At 37.8% G+C, this 18,085-nt stretch overlaps 1 protein-coding gene across 6 annotated transcripts in view; it reads right to left on the bottom strand.

Moving 5' to 3' along the window:
• LOC134619537 (synaptotagmin-2-like) overlaps nucleotides 1-18,085 on the bottom strand; it is a 68,286-nt gene that overhangs the window by 35,282 nt on the left and 14,919 nt on the right. For 4 of the 6 annotated variants that reach the window (XM_063465413.1, XM_063465412.1, XM_063465410.1 and 1 more), the window contains exon 3: nucleotides 3,100-3,169. The exons of the other annotated variants lie outside the window; for them this stretch is intronic. The gene's annotated coding sequence lies outside the window, so the exon portion shown is untranslated. The remainder of the gene's footprint in view (nucleotides 1-3,099; nucleotides 3,170-18,085) is intronic. 6 annotated transcript variants of the gene reach the window in all.

The following is an 18,085-nucleotide window of genomic DNA, read 5'->3' as shown; positions in this document are numbered from 1 at the left end:
TGTGACAATATCCTGCCATCTTCGCTGATCTATCTTTTTCACATTATAAGAGACATTTCATAGCCTAGTGCCCTAGTCTGAATCAGTATCTGAAGAGTGCAAACAGCATAATGATACGCTGAAGATTCATAGCATGCTGGGTTCACCCGTAGTAAGCAACACTGGCTTCTCTTCATTGAAATGTGAAAGACAGAAGGGTTTTTAGTGGCAAATGAATCAACGCTCTCATCATAATTTGTTTGCTCCCGACTATTGCTGCAGCAGCAGATTCTCAATACAATAATAATCTAGTAATCATCTGCATAATTTCATTGAGTAATAAGTATTAAAAAAAACTCTAACAGACCTTACTTTGAACTAAACAGGCCAAGTCTCCAGAGAGATTCAGTGCAACTTAGAATCCATATTTAATAAGGGCTGCGTGTTGTGAAGACTAACTGCACAGAGCTCACAGTCATGTATTAGGAGCTGCTCAGTCAATAACTATAGGCAGCCATTAAAATGCACTACCCAGCCTTCTCTACAAAATCACATGTAGCACCATGTGCTTTTCTGTGCAATATTAAACTCATGTAGCTCCAACAATGTGACTACATTCAAGAGGAAACCAGAATCTTGCAGTGACTCCACTACAAACATTCACAAGAATCCAAGTACAAATAAAAAAAATGAAACAAATAGAAAGTGTGAAAACAAATGCTAAAAGAAAAATGCTACAAAAGCTCCCTAATATAACTAATAATTGTGTGTGCCACTGTCTCAAAATGATTACCTGCCGTTTTTCTGCAGCAGCTACGTCAATAGCAGTTTATCCAAAGTGAGCACATCATTACACCCTTGGCCAGGTCCAGTAGAATTTTTCTTTTTCATGTGGATTCCCTATTTGTACGTGTATTTACTGGATTAGGAGTGTGTTTCTGTGTGTACTTTTGTGTATTGCTTTTCTCTTTAAGTACTAAAATAGAACATCGAAAAGGAAGGGGAAAATAAAAAGCACATAAGGAGAAAGAAACCACGAAGCTTATTTTCTGTGTATGTGAGTAGAAAAAGGAAACATTTCCAGGCAACAATTATAGGTCCTGATACAGCACATACAGCAAATGTGCAAAAACACATGACATCATCTCATATTTATTTTATTAAGCGTAATCTTTGCATTTATGCATGTAGCGGCTTTAAACATAAAGCAGGTCAGTGTTGTCGCTGTTGCCCTGTCTCCAAATCTTTTTAGTGACTGCTGCCTTCATGTTCTTGTGGTAAATATTTCATGCTGTGGCTAGCAGTCAAGGATTTAAACTGGGGGTTCTGTATCTTTGCTGACATGTGGTACTGCAGATGTGAGATGAGAGCAACAATGCAACACTTTGTGTTTCATTATGTTGGCTCATTTTAGATCCGACACAGTGAGGGAAACCTCACTGCTAGAGCCATATAGATACATGTGTGCTTCCACACTGCTGTTAAGAAGGAGCAGGTGAAATGATCAAAGATTAAAGGGGTACTGTAAGGAGGAAAAACATAATTTAGGACTAAAGGACATATTTTGGTAATGTTTGTTTTTTTAAAAAAAGGGTCTTTAACAACTCCACAAGTGAGTACATATACTTATATCTATTATTATTATAATGATTTGGCAGCTTTAAGTAAAACACAATCTGAAAATCAAACTGATCAAAGTTAATCTTTGCATATAGTCTGATGATACACCGTTAAAAGGCGATATAAGTTATAATGAATTTCATATCGACAACTGATCACAACTGACAACTATTTTATTACTATTTCATCAAAACAACATCTTTTATCCCATTTTTTAGAGCTTACTGGTGCTTTCATTTACATGTTGCACAGAACTACAATACCACAATCTTAACTTCTCACAGAATTACCACATGAACTTGAAGGTTTTTTACAGTTTACAAACCAGGTGATCAGCATTTAAATAATGGCAACAATCTTTGTTATTCGCCTATGGTGCCACATTCAATCCTGAAACTGATCCCCAGCTCTTACTAACTAATCGTGCTGCACATTCAAACACCTAATTGTGTGCCACTGGTCCCCGGGGTATGAATTCTCATTCAACAGATGAGCTGATCAATATTAATAACAATGAGGCTGACACAGGGCAGTGAGGGCTGAATAAGGGCAGATGGACAGAGCCAGTATAAAGGCAGAAGCAAGTAAGCATCTTTCAAGGCGTGGCTGTTACCCGCTGAGGTTTATTAGCTGTCTGTAGCCCCTGCAAGGCTGGAGCTTCCATCACTCATGGAAATGATTCTGATTAATCAGCTGAGTGCTGGAGTGTGCAGGGTATACTGGAGACAGGCAAATCCTACAGTAAATCATATTTGCTCACAGTGGGCTGCGCCGTCATGCGAACCACGCCTTTCCCGCTCACTACACACTGCAGTGGGCTCCCTCCTCCCTGGCACATGCAAAGATTTTCTAAGAACAGATGGTAGAGCGGGGAAAGCCCGACTCACGTTTCATGCTGACATCTAGTGGAGTCCAAAACATGTGATCACACAGGGCTAAAAATCGATTTACATATTTCATAATGCAGTGGTGATTTCATTTTTTTGGGACTTGCTGTGTAGCTCAAACATTCTACCGAAAAAAATTTGGTGTGAGACAAACGCAGCCGTTCTTCAGAAAGAGTTATTTTCTATCTCTCAAATAATAAAATTCAACAGGATTTTTCTTTCGGGTCAACTACTGTTTCACCCCAAAGCCCTTCAGAATGTTATATTACCAGACAGTTTCAGAGAGCATCCAGCCATAGACAGCCTGCCGTGTAGGCCGTGCTTTCAGTGGACAGTAAGGGCGCAGAGGCAAGCTGGATTTCTGAAATGACTAGGAGAATGAATGATATTTCTGAAAGTGGAGCTGCAGAGGATGGAATCATGTAACAATGTGCAGTGATCTGTCTCTGCTTAAAAAGAACGGTCACAGCAATGATTCTGGACCGCTCTGCTGAAGTGGAGAAGCTTCTCCTCCCCTCCCTCCCTTCTCTCTTTATCCCTCTGTGAACTTTCCAGCTCACCCCCAACTAATGTAGTCAAATACATAGTATGCCTTTGCTTGTCTTATACTTACAGCCAAAAGCTTGAATCTTGAAAGGTATATCTGGAAGTAATCACAGTGAGAGTGTTGTCAGGTGTAAATCCTGTAAGAGAAAGAAAATGGCATTTTTAGCCTTGGAGTAAAATAACAATCTATGAGGAAATGCTCTTGCTTAGTAGTTTAATGAAAATTTGGAAACTTGGCAAATTTAAGGTTGATGAAAAACTTTAATCGTCTCTTGGGTGATTTGAAAGCATTTCAAGATAATATATGACATTAAATCCCACTCGGTGAGCACATATTGCTAGTGCACATTACAAAATCTTACTCCAGCAAATCATCATCATTTTGTGCCAATAAATACCGATAGCTGCCTGCCTTTCTTTCACACAAACAAGTTGATATATCCTGTTTTGCTCCCCAAAATGGCAGAATGAATGAATTATCCCTGACAGCTATCCGTTGCACACTACTGCTCAGCAGTTATTGAATTAACTCATTTTCATTACCGTAATGGCACTGTAATGACCTAAGTCAACAGAGCTTTGATTTCACAACACAAAAATTGTTGCTTAGTTTGTCTCCAAACTTATGTGCCACAACATCTCCAAGGTGTTGTTTACTATAAAAAAGCATTTACCTTTAAGCATATCAAATCAGATTTCTTGTCAAAAACAAGACAGTTGTTCACCACGACTCTTAGAGCTAGGTTAGACAAATAAGAGATTTTAACACAGGCAACATGTCTCCCATTTGTGGAGTACAATGTTTGCTGAATTTTGTGAAGAAAATCACCTTTGGTACCATCAGTGTTGAAAATAGGAAATGTCTGACATTTCCTTACTTTAAAAATAGTCAAAGGCTACAGGTGTTGCTTGATAATTTGGGAATTTCACTTATTACTTTTCTGGCCAAGAGTAAGCTGACAAAATCAATAACAGTTTTAGTTCTTTACTCTCTGCACACCCAGAATTGGTTGACTTTGTATAAGCTGACAAAAACCTCCAAAAACATTTCTAAAGCTCACTGTTTATCACACTTAATTTTCTTCTTCCTTTTTTTGTAAATCTGCACCAAAAAATGCAGATCAAATGCTAAGCTAAGCTTAGTATCTACGTGCATTTATATTTAGCATATAGACATGAAAGTCACATCAATTCACTTGTCAAACAAAGCCGAATAAATGTTCCCCCATTACGATGCAGCTCTAAGATCATCTGTTCTTTAGTGATCTTGCAAATCCAACTTTGCTGACAAGAGCATTGATGAACTTCTACAATCAGTCAAATTCCATCTTTATGCTTAAACCTCAGAGGATATTTTATTTGGGGCCCAATTTCCTTCTTCTGTTTTGGCAAAACAATCAATTTCATGACTCAGTGGACTTAATTGCTTTATTGTAATTGTATCATGAAAGACATCCACAGGGAGAGATAACCAACTTCATTTTGTGCACTTCAGTGAAGGAGAACAATCCATACAATTTAAACCTGCCATCACCAAATCCAATTTTATTCTGTGAATTTCTGTGTATGTTATACATTCATTTGACTTTTCTAAACAGTAAAATTCTCAAGATCACCACTGAGATCAATTCATCCTTTCGACCTGCTGAGACTAGAAAATCTAACACAGCTACAGTACTGAAAGAGATTTTTTTCTTATGCTGGTGTTTTATGGTGTTTTTTTGTATTTTTGTTTTAATGTGAACACACCCAAGGCAGATGTAGACAACAAGATGGCTGATGAAAAATATCAGGACTACACAAAGGAATAACTTCAAGGTACATGGAAGAGTACAGACTTTTTTTTATCTTTCAGCACAGAGAAATACCCGCAGTCCTCATAGAAACACTGTGAAAGTGTCAAAGTGAGCTGTTTGCAGCTAGCTGAGGGGCACTGGTGACAGTGAGGAGAAAAGCAGTGCTTCGACACTGCTTCACGCTGCAGCAGTCCAAGAATACAAGTGGCATTTTTTTTGTACCCTAAAAAGAAAGGTCAAATGACAGAAATGTGACAGAAATGCAGAATGAAAAACAAAAAACAAAAACATTCAATCTAACTGGATCTCAACCTTAAACCTTAACAGAGAAGTTGTTTTTTTTTGTACTGCATGCTTATATAATACCATAATCCAAAAGAATCTCAGAAATAAATCTCAAAAATAGATTTTACCCTGTAAGGACAAATAGAAAGTAAAATCTCACTCTACATCATAAATTAGCTAGCTGACAAGAGAGACAGACTCTGATGTGCAGAATCACAGATACAATCACGTTAAAGGGAATTGCCTCGTGGTGAAAATAATTGGATCCTTCCTCACCTATTTATGCCCCCAAGGGCCCAAACTACGCAGAGGAAAAATAACTGAATTTGATAATGACTTGGGGTTTTTTTGCTTCCCATATAAGCCCACATCAGTGAACCATACTGGCAGTGGACTCCTATCAAAATGAACATGACGAGTCAAATTGACAAAGGTCAACTATAGTACAGATACCTAGGTAATTGCAATCAGTTTGTTTATCACACTATAACATGGCACAGAATATACATCATCAACTGTTATTTTTGTAGCACATGAACTTGAGTTACAGTTGACTAATTGCTAGATGTGACATGCAAGATAAATGAAATACAATAATTCCATTGCAAGGTGATTGCACAGGCCGCCTGGTGTCTCCAAACAATTGAAGTCTGACTCAGACTGCAATCCCACACAGACAGGTTGCCAGCATGTTGCAAGCATTCTTCGTTGATCGCTGCAACTCAGCTGCAACACGTGTCTCAACTCAGCTGGTTGCCAACTTGTATTCTGGATATATTACTGTACATAAGTAAGTCAGGAAGTCAAAATGTCATTTTTGCTGTTAAATTATGACTTACAGTAACTATGTTGCTATTTGTGGAGGAATTTCTGTTTCAAATTATGAGGTTCTGACTGTACTTCAAACTGATATTAGTAGTTTAATTGATTGGCAGTAATTAATGAGAATTTCTGTTCGGTGTGAACAGCTATGTTGACAACAACCAACGTATTATTGCCAACTTCACCCCAATCAGTCGCAAACTGATAACAGACTCATAGCAGACTGACTCAGTTTTACTGTCACTTTACCACCACGTCCATGCACCAAAGTCACTTTGAAGATGGCAACTAACAGCAAGCAATCAAAGGTCTGGTCCCCATCTTTAAAGCAACCATTTCAAACAAACCATTTCAAAGCTAATGCAGTTCCAAGTTCATTTCACACAGTTGCAATAATTGTGTTTGTGCTGTGGTCTCCAACCACTTGTTTTTGGGGGGTTTTACCAGTGGGATGTTAGCATTAGCTTGCTGCAGTGCTTACTAAAATACTTCAAAACATATGATAACACTGCAAAATTTCAGGGGCAGGATGACCAATCGGCTATTACATTAAGACAAAATTTTACTTGCATTAATATTTCATACACCCATCATCAAAATATCACTAGTTGCAAAATTTCCAAATCCATATGTTTATCAAATCTTACTGACATCTAACACAAAGAATCCTCTGATTATTCTTTTTTCCTGGATGATCTCTGTTTGGTAAGGATCACCATGTAGTCCAGCAACAACTGGAAAAGTCAAACAGTATGAAACTACAGAGCCTTCCCATTCTTTAATGAGATTACTGTGCAGCTTTTCAGACAGCACTTGAATTGCTCAGCCCCGAAGGATCCCATGTTTTCTTTTTCTCTCTCAGTCTCTTACTCTCTCTGTCTGTCTCCAAGACACGTGGCTCTCCATGATGGTTGCTACAGGAGACTTTTGGGGGCTCTCAGCTGCCCTGGGTCTCTGAAGCGTAGCATATGAACACTGGAAGATGTGCATGTGTGAGCAAGGAGCTTTCCACGCAGGAGGGATCTGGCCCAAATTTAATCTCTCTATTGTGAGGATGGCGGGTAAGCGAGAGAGAGCGAGAGAGAGAGAGAAGGGCCGTGCCTGCTGAAATCCCACTGGCAGTGCTGCAATGCAGGGGTTTAACAGTGAGCCAGAAGGCAGGCAAACACATTAAAGAATTGGCCTTTGCATGACACACAAGACACACGCATTTAAGCACAAACATAAGTGTACACAGATGAGTGATTGCACGCATGCACGCTTACAAACGCCGATTTGATATGAGATAGCTGTGCAAATAGAGTTTGACAGGCAGGAAATAATGATATTAATATTATAAAATGCTGTGACATTGAGATTTTAAAGTAGATTCTCTCTAAGTTCTGTCATTTGCAATTTCTTAAGTATCAGGTTGCATTTGTAATGCAAAGACAGCTAACTGAGATAGAAACCATTAAAAAGACTGAAATGGTAAATGTTCAGAACCTTCAGTCTTCAAGTCCATAATTGGAAATAGAAAAAAGGCAATATACATATTTTAAATATTTATAATTATTCATGTGTAGAAAAGTATATACACTCACAGCCACTTTATTAGGTATACTTTGCTATTACTCGGTTGGACCCCCCTCTTACCTTCAGAACTGCTTTATTCTTATTCATGACATTGATTAAACACAGAATTTAAACAAGAAAATTGAAGGAATGTTGGGAACATTTCTCTGCGATTTCCGTCCATACTGACATGATAGCATCAGATAGATTTGTCAGCTGCACATCCATGATGAGAATTTCATGTTCCACCACATCCCAAAGGTGCTTTATCTGACTCAGATCTGGTGACTATGGAGACGATTTTTGTACAGTGAACTCACTGTCATGTTCAAGAAACCAGTTTGAAATGATCTAAGCTTTGTGACATGGCGCATTAAACTGCTGGAAGCAGCCACCAAAAGACTGGTAGGCTGTGCACACAAAGGGAAGGACATGATTTCAGGCAGGTTGGGTTATTTAAATGAGGGGTTTAAAGCATTCCAAAAAAATATTCTCCACACCATTACACCGTTCAACAGCAGACTGAACTACTGATATAAGCCAGAATGGATCCTTGCCTTCATATGGTTCATGTCAAATTCTGACCCTAAAATTTCGTCAAAATTTGGGCTCATCAAAACAGACATTGTTTTCCCGTGTCTTCCATTGTCCAACAATGTTCCTAGCTGACAGGAGTGGAACTCAGTCTGGTCTTCTGTTTCAAGGTTCAATGTGTTATGCACTCAGCAATGCTCTTCTGCATACCTTTCTTAAAACGAGTGGTTATTTGAGTTAGTTTTGCCTCCCTATCATCTTGAAGCAGCCTGGCTGTTCTCCTCTGACCTCTAGCAGCTCACTTGATATTTTCTCTTTTTCGGACCGATGTCTGTAAATCGTAGAAATAATTGTGAAGGAAAATCCTACAAGATCACCATTTTCAGACCACCCCATCTATGAACACCAAATATGCCACTATCAAACCCACTTACTCATTTTGATACCTGGTTTGAACTACAGCAGGTTGTCTTGATGAAGTCTACATGCCTAAATGCATTGAGTTGCTACCATGTGATTGGATGACTAGATATTTTGTTAAGCTCTAGTCAGGTAGCTCTGCTGATCGGAAGATTGGTGGTTCGATCCCTGGCTCCCTCAGTCTGCATGCCAAATATCCCAAGTTGCTCTCCATCCATCGGCGTGTGAATGTTAGTTAGAAAGCATTGAAAAACATAAGAAAGTGCTTGGGGAAATGTGGTGTGTTGTATAAAGTGCTTTGAGTAAAGGAGAGTAAAAAGGTGCTATACAGGAATCAGTACATTTAATAAGCAGTTGAGGAGGCATCCCTAACAAAATGGCAAACAATCATCTTAGGTGTGTTTGTGATGGCAGGTGATGGTTTATAAAAGTGCATACCTTAAATACTTAGTTCTTTTAAGATTACATATTTCTGACTAACTGGCACTAAAAAACAATTGTTAACGTACACTGATTAAATTTGATTAACACTGGTGCAAAGATATACCTCCAAGACAACAACAAATCATTTATAACATGATTCCTATTAATAAGATGGACAGGAATATACATTTTAAGGCCCTTAGGAATTTCTATGTTTAGGTTTTCATTCATCAACTCAGTGGGCACAGTGCACCATTATTCTGAATATAAAGGAAGGGGTGGAGGCAGCCATGGGCTTCACTTTTAGCCCATACTGTTTCCCAGAGTATGAGAGGTGAAGAGCGTGATGGGTGGCTGCTTACATGACAGATTGCTGACTGCGGGAGGCTTTTACAGTCAGCAGAAACACAAAATTTGTGACTCCTTGGCTTCTTTATGTTCCCATACAGTGAGTAAACAAACAGAGAATGAAAACATTTTATAACTTTAAAAATATTTGATCTTAAATAAAAAATGGAAGACAACATTAGCATTTGCAGGATACTCTAAAATATATTAAACAATGTTTTGTGATTTGTAAACTTACTACACCTGGCAATGTTTTTTTTCTTCTTTTTTTCCCCTTGGGCAAAGCCTCTGATCTCCTTTTGCTTGATATGCTGTGACCACTGTTGGTTTATCTATAAGCCCACCAAAGCTTTGCTGTCATCATGTCACCCCTCGAGAATTTTAAGGATTAAAAAACAGCTCCCACGGCTCTTCTGACACCAACAGCTTGGTTCAGTTGGGCATTTTGTTGCTAGTGGTAACTTATAGTGGTATAGTTTAACTGATGTTAACACATCCAGCATGTTGTCAGTTCATGAAAACCTTAACATGCATCTTTTTTTCTATTGCCTAAATACTTTGTTAGATTATTGTCCAAATGTTGTACTAGCACTGGTATTATAGTTTGTATGATTTGTGTTGTAAAATTTTATTTCCTATCATTAGCTTTCCAGGGGGCTAACAAACCAAGCTAGCAACTATACTTCCTTGACCTAATATTAAGGTACAGTAAAAGCTGAGTTAAGTAAATGTTGAATTAATATTGTGATAATTGCTTATGTATGCTAAAGATAAATATCCACATAAATCTGTAGTCAGTCGGATGAAATGGATATTATTTATCCCACAAGCTTATGAGTTGTTTACTTTTAAAATCCCCAAAACATTAATATAGGGGGAAGAAAGCCCCTTACACTCACCACTTCATTAGGTAAATCTGACAAACTGCTCATTAATGTAAATATCTAATCAGCCAATCACAAATCACAATCACAAGCACCGGAATGGTCAGGAAACATGAACATGACATGGTTGGTTTCCTCACAATCATTCCTCGGTTTTACAGTGAAAAAAGATTGTGTGAAAAAAATAAAAATAATTCAGTGAGTGTTCACTGGGTGCTACTCCCGCCAAACAAGAAGTCTGCAGCAACTACGTGAAGCTCCATGTCAAGTCTCAGAGGAATGTTTCCAGCACCTTGTTGAATGCAACAAGATGCTGGAAAGGCGCTTTGTGCAACAAAGAATTAAGTCAGTCCTGAAAGCAAAAGAGGGTCCAACCCTTTGCTAGCAAGGTGTAACTAAAAAACGTGTCTACTGTAAATCAAACACTTGTAGGAAAATGTGCTTTCATTTTCTTGACAATTTTTCTCAGATGAAGCTACATCTTTGGTGATTTTATCTCAAAACTATTTGAAATAAGTAAATTTGTCTTGATACATGGAAAAACTATATATATATTTTGATTAAAATTATTTTAAAATGAAATGAAGTGCTTATATAAGACATCTAACGTTTATGTTTTTACAACAACAACTGCTATTCATGCTGACAAAAGAGGTCATTATCAACCCAGCAACCCACTGCACTCATGGTGTCGTAGCCCTACTAATCTAGCATGAAGTAAGGTGCAACATGAAAAACTGAATTATTGGCATAATGGAACAAAAACAGAAGAACTCAGCATGACATTTTAGTCCATAAAACCAAAACCACTGTCTAAAACCAAAACTTTCTGACAAACTACAAGACCGTTAAATAAGTAATCTTGACTAAGATAGATCTACTTGCACTTTCAAAACGTACATAAAATGCATTTAAAGTCGAGTTGCATGTAGAACATTTTCAGGATAGGATTAATGCTTATGTTCATAACTGGATGAAGCTGTTGTTTGATTTGTGAAGTACTGTATTTAGTCTAAAGGAATACAGCTACAAATACCATAAGAGTGATCATAAAAGAATGAATTCAATTTGGGCATTATTTGCATATGTGAAGAGATCAAAAATAAAAGATGCACATAATTTGAAAATCTGACTTTGACAAAGCTGTTTTGCACTTGTCACTGTTGATCAAACACCCTCATAATTCTGTTAATTCAAGCATTAAATAATTTAAAATGGGTAATACCATCTCAGTAACAAGAAATAATAGCTTGTAAAGCTAATTAAAGACAAACAAGTCTGAAATGAGTGAAATGCTTGAACATAAAAACAATCTGGTTAGGAGATATCTCGTCAGACACAAAGTATATATTACCTTAACCAAATCTTAATTGCAGGGCACCGTGGTATAATATATGAGGATTCAAATTTTCTGATTTGTAATCACAACAACATTTTACAGCAATATTATAATGCCTTCATAGCCCGTCTCTTGTCTTTGACTGCTTCTGAGTGATTAGTTTTCTGCATAGCTGTAGCACCTACACACATACAAGGATGAAAGAATAACCTAACACCCTTCAGCAAAGATGTTGCTCTCATTATTGTGGACTGCTCTGCGTTAAGCCTAGGTTAGATCATATTTAATTTAGATGCATAGGTTGAAAAAAACTGCTGTGGCTACAGATCTATTTCAGTTAAATTTAAAATGGCTGCATCAAATCAATTTCAATGTCCTATCTGGCAGCAGTTAAAAAGTAATTACTCCATCAACTGCATGACACAGCTTAAACATCAACAAGAATGATTTGTTTTTTTGCACCATATTTTTCAGTCCTCAGACTTTTTAGGAAAACAATGATCTGACTTCACATATTTGAAGCAAGTACTATTTTTCACAAACCTACTGTCCATAAATCCTGGCGGAGAGCGCCTACTTTCCTCTGGCTACTGGCTTCACTCAGAGACAAGAACTGTGTTTATGTGAAGAAACAAGGCAATTCGTCATCCAGTCCCAAAGAAATGGTCAACAGCAGGGACAAAATGGCACACATTTCAGATTAATTGCTTCCCTACATATCTGCCCAGCGAATGAAACATAACACTACAGACCACATTAGACAGAAAGAGAGATCACAAATGGTTGAGGAATGTAATGAAAAGTATCGATTTTCTTATGTTATTTTAGGTGGAACACCCAACTATAAAATGTTGTGATTTAATTATTGTAATGGGAATAATTGGTTGACCGTTATGAAAGAGGACAATCTATGCAACGACAAATGTAAAAAAGGATGAACCACTCAAAAGCCTCCAGACTTCAGTGTCTCTGAATTACGTGCTTCCTGAGAGCAGTGTGACGACAGAAAAACAACAAAGTCCTCGGGGACCAACAAACTCTTATAAATGTCAAATAGATTTTAGTAATGTGCCCCGCAAGCGCCAATTTCTTTTGGACAAGGCCTTTCAACATAATAAACCATGTTACCTACCAAGCCCCATGTATAGCTAAGGGAACAATCTATACTCCTACAGTTCAGTGGGTGCCACATGTCTGCTGAAAACCAACACAGCAGTTAACCATTATGTTTATTATGTATCCTTTGTGCTTTAATCGTGTCCTATCATATGGAGGTCTGAAATGCTTGAGACTGAGAAGCATCCTGTTATAGAACAACATTAAGATGCAGAGATAAACTCAAAACTTGTCAGAGGCAGGCGGATGTGCTTTTTTGCTCCTTGCAATGCGGTCAAAGGTAATGTAGGACAAGGGATAGACAAGCCGCAAGTGGCAAGCAAAGTGGCTGCTCATGGGGATCATTCACCTTCACAGCATCAGTGAACTCCATTACAAGTCAGGACCAACTGTTGGAAACCACTGAGCCATTAGTCAAACACAGATTGAGTTTGACAGCTAACCTCTTATGATGATCTCCTTGCACCACATAAAAACTGACTTTTGTTGCCGCATAATCTTGTTGTTGTACTCAAGGAAGACTCGCTGCACCGCTATAGCTCAGAGCAAAAAGCAGAGAAATATCATTGTAATAATAATAAATTTATGTAGTAGAGACAATCAGAGTATTTGAACCATCTAATAAGCTGAATAAACCATAAAATCCTAAATGATGAAATAAAAAAAGAGATATTCTGTCGCCTGTGACTCAAACACACAGTCAGGAACTCCTCTGTATAACAGCATGTTGAATTTAATAAGGCTCACTGCAAGTTGTTTCTTCCCACCATGGTGACTTCTCACTTAAAGTTTTTAATGTACACGTTCTTAAATTAAAACTCCTACATGGGTTTAAACAGTTCAATATAGTCTTGCCCTCCTGTGATGATTTATCCACTTGTGTATTAGAGAGAAATATTACTTACTTTTCAAAACTAATGCCATTACTTTTTTCTCAAAGTCACTGTCTCCACCTGAGCGATGGAAGATCTGACCTAAGAACATTGCAATATTTAACTGAGATCATCTGTAAAGTAGACGGAGTCTTTTTCAATTAAGTGTTCATTAAAAACTAAATTAGGTAATGACCTTTGAAACACAGTTGCAAAGGGAAGAGAAGAGAAAGGTAGACGTGCTCTTAAAACATCCATCACTAATTAAAATAAGAAATCTCAGTGCTGTGCTTCAAGGGTGTCGCTTCCTTCATTCTGTCAATAAAAACAACCAGCAAGGCTTAATTACATGACAATGTATATGTCATTAGCATCACATTAACATTCAATTGTCACCTACTAGGTTCTAACCTTTTAAAATGTTTAAGCTACATGCCCTGAGAAAGCTTAAATATCTGGCGTGCTCACCTAAAAGATGCGTTTCAGTTGAATTACTCCACTGTAGCATAGTTTATATTTATGACCCATTTATACTTGGTTCATATACTTTGCATTTATTTTTTTATTAAACCCACATTTCTTCGTAATGTAATTAACATGTATTTATGAAAGAATTTTTAACAACAAACACAGAGGAATTCATAGATCAGAAGGCATACATAAGGGATGTGCCTGCAGCCAGACAGTAGTGTATTATCACCTGCCCTCGCATGGCCTCGTAATCTGAGAGCGAGATCAACAATCAATGGAAGGAGAGAAGGAGAAGACAAGACCAATCGATGCCTTTTAGAAACACTATGGTAATTTGCACTTATCAGTTTGGAGCAGCTCACTGCTATGAACTTCAAGGAATTGGATCACCAATAGATACAAGTTCAATTTGAATCCCCAAAATGTTTTTAACATGTTTGTAATCATGGTATTTTAACTGACTTGTCTTGAAATTGCAGTTCTGTGCAGTACAGTGTGAGTCTGTTGCTGCTGCTTTTTGTTCAATTCAATTCAATTTTAGTTATATAGGGTCTTAGTAACAATCGCCTCAAGGTGCTTTATACTGTTTGGTCATGGCACTACAATCAGACAACCCTGGTGAGCAACCACCTGGCGACGTTGGAAAGGAAAAACTCCCTTTTAACAGGATGAAACCTCTGTCAAAATCAGGCACAGGAAGGGGCGGCAATCTGCTATAACCAATTGGGGTTGAGCGGAGGAAGATGAGACAAAAGACACACTGTGGAAACATGCCTGTGTAGAGTTAAAAGAGGGGAGGGATAAGGAATCCCCCAGCAGCCTAGGCCTTTTCCAGCATTACTAAGGCATGGGTCTCCCTGATCCAACCCTAACTATAAGCTTTACCAAAAATGAAAGTTTTAAGCTTAATCTTAAAAGTAAATCCAAACTGGGATCTGGTTCCACAGAACCAGCTCCAGGGGCCTGTAAGCTGACGGCTCTGCCTCACATTCTACTTTTAAATATCCTAATAAAAGAAGGCTGCAATCTGAGAGCAAAGTATTCCACTGTGATATGGTACTGTGAGGTCTTTAAGATAAGATGAGGCATAATTATTCAAGACCCTGAATTTGAGGAGAAGAATTTTAAATTTAATTCTACATTTAACAGAGAACCAACGAAGACAAGCCAATATGGGAGAAATATGCTCCGTCATTCTAGACCCTGTCAGTTCACTCGCTGCAACATTTTGGATCACCTGAAGGCTGATACTTTATTATTGGTAAAGTATAATACTATAATAATTTGGGGAAACAATTAAGAATGTCTTTTGACTTGTGGATCTTTGGTCCTAAACTGGACTAATTAAAATTTTGATGGATGACACTGGGATAGCTGTGGCTCAGGAGGTAGACCTGAGGTAGAGGTAGATCTACTACTTGGAATATTGTTGTTTCGATTCCTGGCTCCTCCAGTCTGCATTCCACAATATTCTTGGGCAAGATACTGAACCCTGAGTTCCTCTCGGTGCGTAATCTGAGTGTGAATCCATGTGAATTCTAGATAGAAATCTCTTTTGTGGGTAAGTGGGTGAATGGGACATGTTGTATAAAGCCCTTTGAGTGGCTGAGTAGAGTACAAAAGCAATATATAACAACCAGTCTATTTGCTCATCAAGTCATCAGCCAATGTTATAGCAATCATTTCAAAATAAAACAACAACAACAACAAAAGCAGTTACCAAAATCATTGGTCTTTAACCTCTTGGCTAAATACATTAAATATTTTTTCAGACATTTCAGTCAGGACTGGACAAACATACAAATTGATGGACAGACTGTAGTATAATTACCTAAAAACAAATCTCTTTTACAAGATATGAAAAAATGACTCCTTTCATAAAGCAAAGTACCCAAATACTGTGCTGTAGTAGAACCGTCAGACATTTTTGGCAGTCAGAGTCAGCTGGCAAAAAAAGCATCAGTACTTTTCAGGCTTGGCAGGTAGATGTTACCACAAGTTGCTTTACTTGTTAGCCAAAATCATCCTGAATTTTCTAAAAAGCCAGAGCTTGCTAACACGGGTGTATTTTATGAGTCCATCAAATTATCCCAGCGTGATGTTGTAATGCTAACAAGGAAGCAAAACAGTTCTGAAAGGGGCTTATTAAATGTCACTTTCGAAACTGCAAACAACAACTGCAGGGCCCAGTGCTGTAGTCATTTCAACCAGAAAACATTAGGGACTAAAAATAGTGATGCAACAAATTTATTTTCTCTCTGAGATGAAGAGACTAATGTTAAAGCATGCTAATGATTACAAAATGAAATGCATCAAATCCACTTGCAATGTGACTGAATTCCCTTAAATAAATTAAAACTTGTTGCTTAAATGCCAATTTTACAGGTAGCCTTAGGATTGGATTCAGTCCACAATAAAAACAACCATCATTTCTACCTTTTACTGCGTCCCAACAGATGTTAGCAAATGCCCCAACAATTAAAAACCACAAAGCATTGAAGAAACACATAACACATACCAAATATTTCCACTTGATTGGCAATATTTTAAATCCTACACAGGCAAGTGACAGTATTCCATCAATTATTCAGGAGGAGTAAAGACTCACAAAAAGTACTGCACCCCCGGCTATGCAGCAGTAAATCACTGTATAGCACACCATCTGCTGCCTGTCAAAGCCAACGGTTGCTGTGTGCACAGGAGTGTAGTGCAACACTGATCCATAAGTCCAGGGTGATTTCCAGTGCAGGTAAAACAATGCTTTTTCTCTAGATATTTATTATGCCTACGCTTCGTATTAACAAATGATTTCACAATATACACAATATTAGCAGTCTGACCTGAGCTGAAAGCAGTGCAAAAAAAGTGCCAACATTTCTCTGGCTGTAAAAGGGTATTAAAAAAAAAATGTCATCAAATATTTATCGTCCACAAGATGGGATTTAAAGATGATTCTCCCTCTCGTTGCTGGTTCCTTCACCTTCATTAGTGTTGCAATGCTTAACCTCCTCCTGAGACAAAATATCCCATATTCAGACTTCAATAATGCAACGCCTTCATTCTTAGGGCTGAGGGCTGACTTGCCTGATGTCTGACTAATCGCTGACAAAGCTATGGCTTCACTGGCTATTTTTGGGCACATAAACAGTGGAGTTTACAACAATATTCCACTACTTTGATATAAAACAACACAAACTATCTTGTTACCAAATGAATCTTTCAAAGTGAGCTTGGTTTCTGTGGGTTCTTCTTTAATTAACTTAATGTCTCCTTGTAGTAAAAATAGCATCACTTCCATTAGTTAACTGTCAAAGTGCAATGACTTGGTTTAGTATTAGCTGAGGCTTTCCAAAAAACCCATATATTCAAAAAGTCTGTTGGAAAATGTCTAAAAGAAAACGCCCTGTTGTGAACTGCATTATGTCCCAAACTGAAATGCACAGAGTCAATGCGGATCTCATTATGTTGTTGATTATCAGTTATTCTGCATGCCAGACTCAATATTCTGTTTTGCCATTCACCCAGTCAAAGAATGACAGTCTAATTATTTGCTGTGTTTACATTTCCTGATGTCTTCATGTAAGACACTGGCTGCATTTCACCCATTCCCTCTCTCTCAGGCAATCCTTTAAAATGTTGATTTAAAGGATTCCCCAAGGCATGTCTGTACATGAAATTACACTGCTTTGAAAAGAATAACACTCTGCTTTGTGTCTGACATAGTTTTTGCCATAAAAAAGCCTGGTTAGACATTCCTATTATTGTGCCCATTTCTCCACTGTCTTTGAACAGAAAAATCTATGAATATGCAAATGGATTTAAGAGTTTGTTTGCAAGATACAAGATGACTCATGTACATGTGCGTGTGCGATGAGCTCTCTAAGCTAAACTAGTTAAGTTGTCACAAATCTTACTAACAGGTCGATGCCTCAAGCTTATAAGTGCCAGCGGAAAAACTGCTCCATTTTCAGCATTAAAACATCCAAGTGAAGCAACATTAACTAGAAGAATTAATGTCCAAAGTTTCCAATGATAAACTTTTACTGTTCAAATTTTATATCCAAATTCTGCTACATTGCTACCTTTTAGTTAAATTAAGTAATAACGTTTTACTTTTTAGTGTCTGAAACCAAGAGGCAAAATTATGTCTCCCACATTAATTCAGCAATTCATTAAGCAGTGGCCCTCG

The sequence above is a fragment of the Pelmatolapia mariae genome, linkage group LG20 (genome assembly GCF_036321145.2).
Source record: "Pelmatolapia mariae isolate MD_Pm_ZW linkage group LG20, Pm_UMD_F_2, whole genome shotgun sequence".
Taxonomy (NCBI): Eukaryota; Metazoa; Chordata; class Actinopteri; order Cichliformes; family Cichlidae; genus Pelmatolapia; species Pelmatolapia mariae.
The sequence above is the reverse complement of the archived record's forward strand: the minus strand, read 5'-3'. Positions and strand labels throughout refer to the sequence as shown.